An 8,753-nucleotide genomic window follows, 5' to 3' on the forward strand; every position below is an offset into this window, starting at 1 on the left:
GGTACGTAGTTATTGTTATTGGTCAATCCGCAGTTCAGGGCTATATAATGTGGAAATTAATACCTGTAAAATAAGACATCGTATTATTCAACGGCTATCAGCAATAAATCCTTAACAGCGTTTGAGATTTAGTATTATTCACTGGTCATAAAACTTAAGGTCATTAGGCTACACTAAGACGGCTATTAATTAAGAAAACAGTTAAATCTATTTTAATAGTAGCCTATTAATTATTTTGGTTTTATGAGGATCAGTGTAGAAATTTACTCCTTACCAAAGAAAAAATAAAATAATTGTTCTCATATATTCATCTCAAAAACACCGTAAATTCCTGATGTAATATTCTACAGTATTTTGATTTTATTTTTAACAAGCTACGTAATGTCTAATCACACTAATTAGAAGCTCTGTATAGTGTAAAACAACGTCTTGTGGAGAAAGTTGTGGGGAGGGGGGGGGGTTAATCACCAAACGAATTTCACCCATTTTTGTACTTTTTGTTTGCAGATCGACTAAGATGAATCAATAAAAATTCCTTTTGTCTGTTTAGAACGGTCCAACTTTCCTGTGGAACAGGAACCTCGGAATGATTACAAATTAATACTTCAGTTATTTGATATTTTCTATTAATTTAATATTAATAAACAGCACCAGTTATATTTTAGACAGTAGCCATATTTATTTAATGAACAAATAAAACAATTTCGGACTAAATATGTGACTTGGATGTTTTTTTTAAGAATCTACATGACTGTTGTGTCGTCGATTGGAGGTTAGAATTGAAATGTTTTAAAGTAACTAGGTGTTCATTTCCCTCGACTGATGATATAAACTGATCAGATGTTCGCGTGACCAGTTGATGTTTGACGGAGAATGGTCGTAGCGCATGTACTCGGAAGTGAACACCTGCGCTATCTATTGCTTTATCGTCGTACTAATAACGACGGTTGACTCCAGAACGTTATCTCTTACGTTGTCCGCTCAGCGATAATCTGTGCAAAAGGCAGCGACATGGACGTGCGGTACAGATGTTCAGTTTAGCTCCATTTCACCCTCCGCTCACTCCAAGGCCTGAAATCTGACTCTGTCACATACTTGACTCCTGGAATGTGGAGTCCACGTCCGTCCGAACTGATTAAAAAATTGCAGTTAGCAGTAATGTAATTTTATTAACATTTTATAGAATTATTTTCTTTTTTACACTTTTTATCCTTTTATACTACTTACTTGCACTATTACTTACTTATGGATAGTTTATTTCCATTGTTATTTATTTCTAGATAGTTTATTTGCACCTTTTTTATATAGCTGTTTTTCATTCTTATTTAACCATAGAACTATTAGTCAAATAATTTTCTCATTTATTATTTTTCATTACCGTTATATTCATTATGATTTATACATATTTTATATATTATTAATTACGTCTAGGAATATAAAGTCCAATTGCATGTTTGGCTTGTCCCTATGGTGTTAAGTACTGTAGTAATTCGCTACCTTGTAATATGTTTGTAATTGTAAATATTGGTCTTTGACAGTTGGAAGGAAAAAAATAAAACTGGCTCTCCGTTTTATATCGATGTAAAGTTCGGACTTTTCCCCCACAGTAATCTAATAACACGAGAACTCTTTTTAAATGTTATTATAACAATTTCCTGTGTAGTTTTACCATATAATATTCTATTCAATGTGCTAAAAAACAGTAAGAAGTAACAAGCCGAAGAATATTGCTAGATAACGAAAGTTACCTTAATCTTTTAGTATAAAAAAATGAAAATGTTTTAAAAAGTCAAACTTTCAAAAGACATTTAAAATTTTTTTAAATTGATAAAAGTAAAACAGCTTGGCGTGTACACAATTAACTAAAACAAAATAGGCGTAATCGTCAACCAATAAAATTAGAGACAATAATATGACTTCTAAATCTCTACAGGTTGCATCTTGTGCAGTGACAACGCCTGGACTGGACTTTAGCAGCTTTTGGGTATGTTTGAACCCTTTTCTTTCCCTTCTTTACTTCTTACTGTTCTTTATTTTTGTATGTATTAATACCTCCCCCACCTGACGAAGAGGATAGATTCCAACCCTTGAAACGTTGTGTTGTACCTGTTATAACATATAACGATGGCAATTAGCGGAGGATTTTATAATATAATTTGTACTGCAAATGTTTCCTTTTGATTAACCAGTGGACCCGCCTAAAGATAGTGCTATCACCTGAAAACTGGAGATAAAACTTTTTCGGTAATAAAAAAATGGTTTGATATTGATGGTTTCTTAGTGTGGTTGCAAAAACAGAGCAACACCTGTCTTTAGGAACATATTGCTTATATTGTAAATAAATACTATACTATTGTGAAAAAATAATTGTTTTTTTTTTTATAAAGAGGTGACCGTTTACAGTTTGGCAGCTATAGACCCATATCCATTTTACAATTTTAAATAAAGTTTTCCAACAATTACATCCAACACAATTACATTGTTTGTTTACTAACACAAACTTATCTCAAGTGAGCAGTTTAACTGTGAAAGAATTATTAATTATTCGCAATCAGTCGGTTGATCAACCTGCTGGTTGAGGGCTTGGTGGATCGTGATTCTACACTCGTTGTGTTATTACATATTTTAAAAACCCCCTGATCGCGTTGACCATAATACCCTGGTGTAGCAATTGTATAATTATGGCGTGAGAGGAATACCGCAGACTTGGCTATAAACTTCTCGCAATGAAAGTACACGTACGGAGTACTTCAGGGATCTACACTAGGTGCAGTTTTGTTTTTTGTGTATACTAACTCAATCATTACGAATTCGTCCTTGAATGATTAGAGAGGAGCCATTTATTGAGGGCGACTGTTTAAGTTTCTTGACATTTATCTCGATAAGAGCTTGAGCCGAAATGCCCATCTAGGCAATGGTTTCTTCAAATAGCTACATTTGACGAGAAAGCTTTCAAAATACTGAACAGAGGCAATACTGCAAGCAGGCTATTACGGTACTATTAAGCGGACTTGTCTTTCCTTCGGTATTCCACTGTGGGGAAGTTACACCAATTTGAGTGTTTTCCAAAAGTTATTGGACCTTACAAACTATATTTGAATTATCAATTATTTAGCTTTCAGAGAGTCGAGTAGAGAGTTCTCCAAGTAGAGTGAGAGATGTTGACAACATTTACGAAACAATTATGTTTTGTTGTTCTAAGTGAAGTGAAATCTGTGTTCTAAGACAAATAAAGTCAGCATCATGAGGTTACAGAGAACCTGCGTGGGGTACACATTAAACTTAAAACTAAATAGAAGCTCCAGGAGGACTTAGGCCGGTGGACAAAGTTCTGTTATTTATAAAGTTTATTACACTGTTATAAAAAGTAAAAAAAACCTCTTATATTCAGCATTAGTAATACGAATGTTGAGTTTAGGTCCAGATCACCTCGCTCTTAATGCAGCGTCTGGAATTTGATGCTATTACAGACTTGACGCCTGGAATCTGTAGCCATGATCGTCTGAAGAGATCGAAAAATGTTAGCGTCGAAGGCTCAAACCGAACAATTTACTTCGTTTCGACATCAGAAACACCTAGAAAATATTGCATACCTACTAAGTAGTTAATACATACTAGATTAGAAAATATAAAACATAGTGTAATCCAGGTGAATTGGCATTCTAATTGTCTGATCAGGTCTACATCAAGCAAGTCCAGACGCTGCAATTAGAGTAGAGTGAATCTGAGCTAAACTCAGCTTTTGTATTAAATCAACCCTTCCCACCAAGATTACGATGTGTGAATGAGTACATGAACACATTCTAAAATTAAATAAAACTAAACAATTATAAGATCCACTGAGATTATCGTTAAGGATAAGGTGATATTTGGAATTCTAAAAAAAGTCTTTTATTCTGGATGTATTTTATGTTATTTGGTGAACAATTCTACAATTTTGGGGCAAGACACGTAAACTATTTCTTATACGTATTGAGCTCAAAACGTAAACATGTAATCTACTTCTCAGACTCAAATTGGTGTTACGAATACAACATTTCGCTGTTTATTACTAACATTATAGTAAACTTTTAATACTTTATAAATATAAATATATATACAATTTTCAACGGTAATATATTATGTTTTCTAAATAAGAGCAGAGAGCCTATGATCCTTTTGTTGTTTATTGTTTATAATTGTTTTGAGAGTAGAAATATAAGTTCCGCTCTATAAAGTTTGAGCGTAAAATAATTTAGAATTGTTGAAAGTGAAATATAATTTTCCTAGTAAACCAGGGTCGCAAAAAGGTCCGATTAGATTATTAGAAGTCCTATTTTATTTTAAGATCTTATTCGTTACATAATTTACATGGCTCTTCCTGCTAATTTATTATCTTAATTATTAATTAGCTTAATTATTAAATATCTTCATTATATTTGTCTTAATTATTAATTATCTTTATTATTAATGTTCTTAATTTATTATTTTATTATAATTTATTAGTATTTACAAAGATAAATTTACTTTATTGTTGCAACCAAATTATACACCAATGCACAATGTTGCAAAGCAGTGACACACACACAAATCTTTTGTTATTGTTCATGTTTATGAGACACCCATATAAAAAATTATTGGTATAAATTTAGCAACTTATATCAGCAGTTAATAGTTAATTTGCACTGAATTTAAATGCATGTTATAAGTTAGTAATCATGGTGTACATTTGTGTCATGATAATATACAAGTTTCTGTTTAGATTTCATGTAAGGAAATTGATTTAGTTTGCCTATTTGAGTCCAGTTTTTTCTTTTAATAAAAGCAGTATATCTCCCGGGATCGAACGCATAAGTTACTTAGCTAAGTTAGAAACTGCAGCTTATAAACCTGCCTCAAATTCAAGAATACTTCACTTCAGTATCTTAGCGTCTCAACGCAAATAAATTCTATATTCAATATAGAGTGTATTATGGAAGGATCTAGAGGGTCATTTTATGTCAAATCAACAAATTTGAGATAAAAACTTTACCTTACCATTTTATATTTTGCTAAATTTTGGTATAACCATAGTGAGTACTATGACTAATAACAGTTCCAAATTTGAAATTGTTATCTGAAATAGTTTCCGAAATACGAAGTTTTTTAAAAACTCGCCAAAAAGACATGGACAGGAGTTTCTGAATTTGCAGCAGGATATCTCCTAACCAACATAGAGTTCCATGTCGGCCAATTTACTAAAGTAATAACCGTCTATTGAAGTATTTTGAATAGCCCAATTTAAATTATGTACCTTTTGGGAAACCCTCAAATAGAAAATGCCAATATTTTAAGATAAGTATTTTTATTCAGTCAGACTACTTACCGTATGTAAAACGAGTGTCAAAAATAATTTTTAAAACCATGAACCCATTCTCATCCCATATTTTTAACCTTGATATTTGATTTACGACAGTAATACGTATTGAAGAAAAATTTTAAATATGAAAATTATGTAGTTTTTGAACAAATATTCATAAGTATTTTGACAAACTTTTTTTCTTAGAACCCATATTGTGTTAAATTTGACTAGCAAGGGGCTGCACATTGAACTCTCCGAGCGCTCTAGGTCAATTACAAGGAGATATCTAAAATCAATTTTAGAAACGTCTGTTTGGTGAGTTTTTAGAGCTCTTATATAGCCAAAACAAAAGGGTTGTTAATTTGACATGGAAAGGCCTTATAGATTCCACACTCTATAATGAATATAATAGAGTGAATAATGAATTATAAGCATCCAGTGATTTTTAACATTTCATTACCAATGAATCACTAATCTTAGTTTCAGAAGTATTTATGAATTTGAGACAGGTTTCTATTTAAACTGCGTTAGCTCTGTTATTAGAAACGGAGCTGCAGGTACACGGGCAGGTACACGGTCGGTAGCTAAGTAGCATACCCTCTAGTCTTCTCAAATTTAACACCATTTTTGGGCTACATGTATTTTTTTGTTACTCTTTTTTTAACTTATCAAATAGTAAAACAATAACAGAAAAGGAGTTTAAACTGTATGTTTCAACTGCAAGGTTTTCTAATAGTTTATTACTTTATTATTTTTGAACGTGTTTTTCCTCCGCTTCGACTATTTTGTGAGACAAAATTTTTTAATTTTTGTCTTAATTGGGAGTGTAGGGTTTAAGGTTTAAAACAGCAGTTCTACTTTCAATTACACATATCCTTGAAACGTTTTTATGTTCGCTTCGATTCATGTTTATATAAAACATTTATTTAATACCTGTGCAAAGGTTAATATGTAAAGTTTAAACCCCTCGAATTATTGGAACTATGAGCTACTAGCTTATTATTTACTGACTACTTAGGAATTTGGAGTATTAGTAAATGTGTTTCTATAAAGTTTTTAAATCTGACCATAACATGAAATAAACAGTGCTTGTCATTTTTGAAATATAGTCCATAAACTGAGAGCAAATGTGGACCGTATACATAAGTACAAAATCTGAATGTTCTTGAAATCGATTAAGTTATTTTTTTCCTAGAAAGAAATCGATCTTCGGCCACGTTAGTTTAGTGGAGGCCGAAATGAGAGAGTAACAAAGGGGTTAAAAATATGAAACTATAATTTTTCGTAGATTGTATTTTTTTTAGCTTGGTATACTTAAAAACCCCGTTAGACATAAGTAATATAAATAACTGTTATATCACCGTCAGACATCGAAATATAGAGACTGTCTGCTAGTTCTTTTAGAGCGTATAAAGTTAAAAAAAGTATATTGTGAGGGGAAAATTTGCGTTTCATATTTTAACCCCATTGTTGCCAACCCTTTTGGATACCCACCAAAATTGGGTCGGCTGAAGACTAATTTCTTGCTTTGGGGAATTTTTTCTATCGATTTTCAAGAAAACTCAGATTATAAGGTTATACCGCAAATTGGTGGATATTTGCCATATTTATAGTGGATATTTATTACTGTAATTATCATTATATAAATAGCCATTGTTAATGATTAGTGTGAGAAGAAAAAAATATATACTACTTCCCTTAGGCATTGAACTTTATAACAACATTTACAATAAATATTTTTTAACTATAATTTCATAATGAGAGTTTGCAGTAGTAATATATTTTCGTATACAAATCCCCATTAGAGCCAATAAAACATTATTGTGTCGTGAACAAACAAAAACTCAATTTACGATTTCATTACGTATTTCAAATAAGAAACATTCTTAATTTATTATGCTCTCGCTATAATTATAATAAGAAAAATTTAGATTTAATTTAATCTTCTAATTGATATTATAACATTAAGTTGTTCAACACATTTTAATAGTGTACCAAAAACATGTATTTTTCTACTAACATCTTAGTATGGAAAAATAAATTAAATTAATTACAATCTTAAAAATATCCAGACATTTATAAATTGTAATTTAAAAATTTGAATGTAATTATTTTGACTATGTACCCCATTTATTTTATAAACTCGTCCACAGTTCGTTTCATATTCAAGGATTTTCCATTGGTTTCTAATGTAATACATTCTGCTAGTTTGTTTTATAATCTGACTCCTAATTATCTAATTAAGGAAGATATCTAATGCAACTTAGTCTTTGTTGCTGAGGACTATGGATTCGATTATGTCGTGTTGACATACGAGTTTATAACATTACAATATTAACTCTACAATATTATATCCCCATCACGTCAAGACAATGTGTTTCAAACATTTATTACATTTAACAGGTACACTCTAATGTTTCTAAAATAATAAATTAGTCATTAGTACCCTACACATCAGCACTTCATGATATATCGATCAGGAATTCCGAACTTTACCTGTAAGGCTTGACTGTGTAATAATTAAATAAACATTAAAACCGGGGTTTCTAATTACACATCTGATAATTAAAACACGCGTGTAATCAGATGAGACTAAGATAATGCGGCTAAAGATGGTGTGATAAGATAAACTCACGTGGTCTCCTGGATCCCGTAGCCTCTGGTAATCCTTACTGTTCAGCGCGTACGGAGCGCGTCACAGACTGACTGTCTGACTCGGAGGCTGTGATGTCGAGCGGGAGGGAGGGGGGTGGGAGACTACCCCTTCCCTCCCTCCCCTCCATGTGATAACATCACTCCCTCCCTCCCTACCCACCGTCCGTCGGTGCCGAATCCATAATCATAGACCAACACTGCACCAACACTCACTAGGATTTCCCACAGGACTGTGGGAATCGGGGACTATAGAAGGGGGCGGGGGGAGGGGGGAGATAAGTGAATCTGCCCAGTCCTAGACTAATAATGTGGAATGGGCGGAAACAATTTATAGTCTGTTGATTAAAATTTCAATAATAATGAATAAATAATGGAAAATTACCGGCCCATGGTATGGTCCGAAAACGATACGGCAACGTAATTTGGTAAAGGTGCATTTGCCACCGTTCAGTGATACAAAAATTCAGTAACTACGTTTCGAGATCTGCTATCTGATCTCTTCCTCAGGTAAATAACTGACCCGACACGTAATTTATTAAGTTTAGTTAGGCCAAAATAAACTAATCATACCAGAGCGTTGTGACACGCGTGTCAGGAATCACAACCACCATGCCTGTACTTTGGTATTGCTGGTAATTTGGAACTTTGGTATGCCACTCTGTCCCTAATTGCTATTTTTTATTACGCGATACAAGTAGGTTTAGAGTACGATATCATAAATATGTAACTAGGATTTAAGATTAAAGTTAAAGTTTACTTTTACGAGTGCTCACGTGAT

The 8,753-nt window shown here is 32.5% G+C and overlaps 1 protein-coding gene across 1 annotated transcript in view; it reads right to left on the minus strand.

The window, feature by feature from the left end:
* LOC124367361 overlaps window positions 1–8,033 on the minus strand; it is a 125,129-nt gene extending 117,096 nt beyond the window's left edge. Inside the window, exon 1 of the mRNA XM_046824117.1 lies at window positions 7,956–8,033. The gene's annotated coding sequence lies outside the window, so the exon portion shown is untranslated. The remainder of the gene's footprint in view (window positions 1–7,955) is intronic.
* Window positions 8,034–8,753: the final 720 nt, after the last annotated feature.

The sequence above is a fragment of the Homalodisca vitripennis genome, chromosome 8 (genome assembly GCF_021130785.1).
Source record: "Homalodisca vitripennis isolate AUS2020 chromosome 8, UT_GWSS_2.1, whole genome shotgun sequence".
NCBI lineage: Eukaryota > Metazoa > Arthropoda > Insecta > Hemiptera > Cicadellidae > Homalodisca > Homalodisca vitripennis.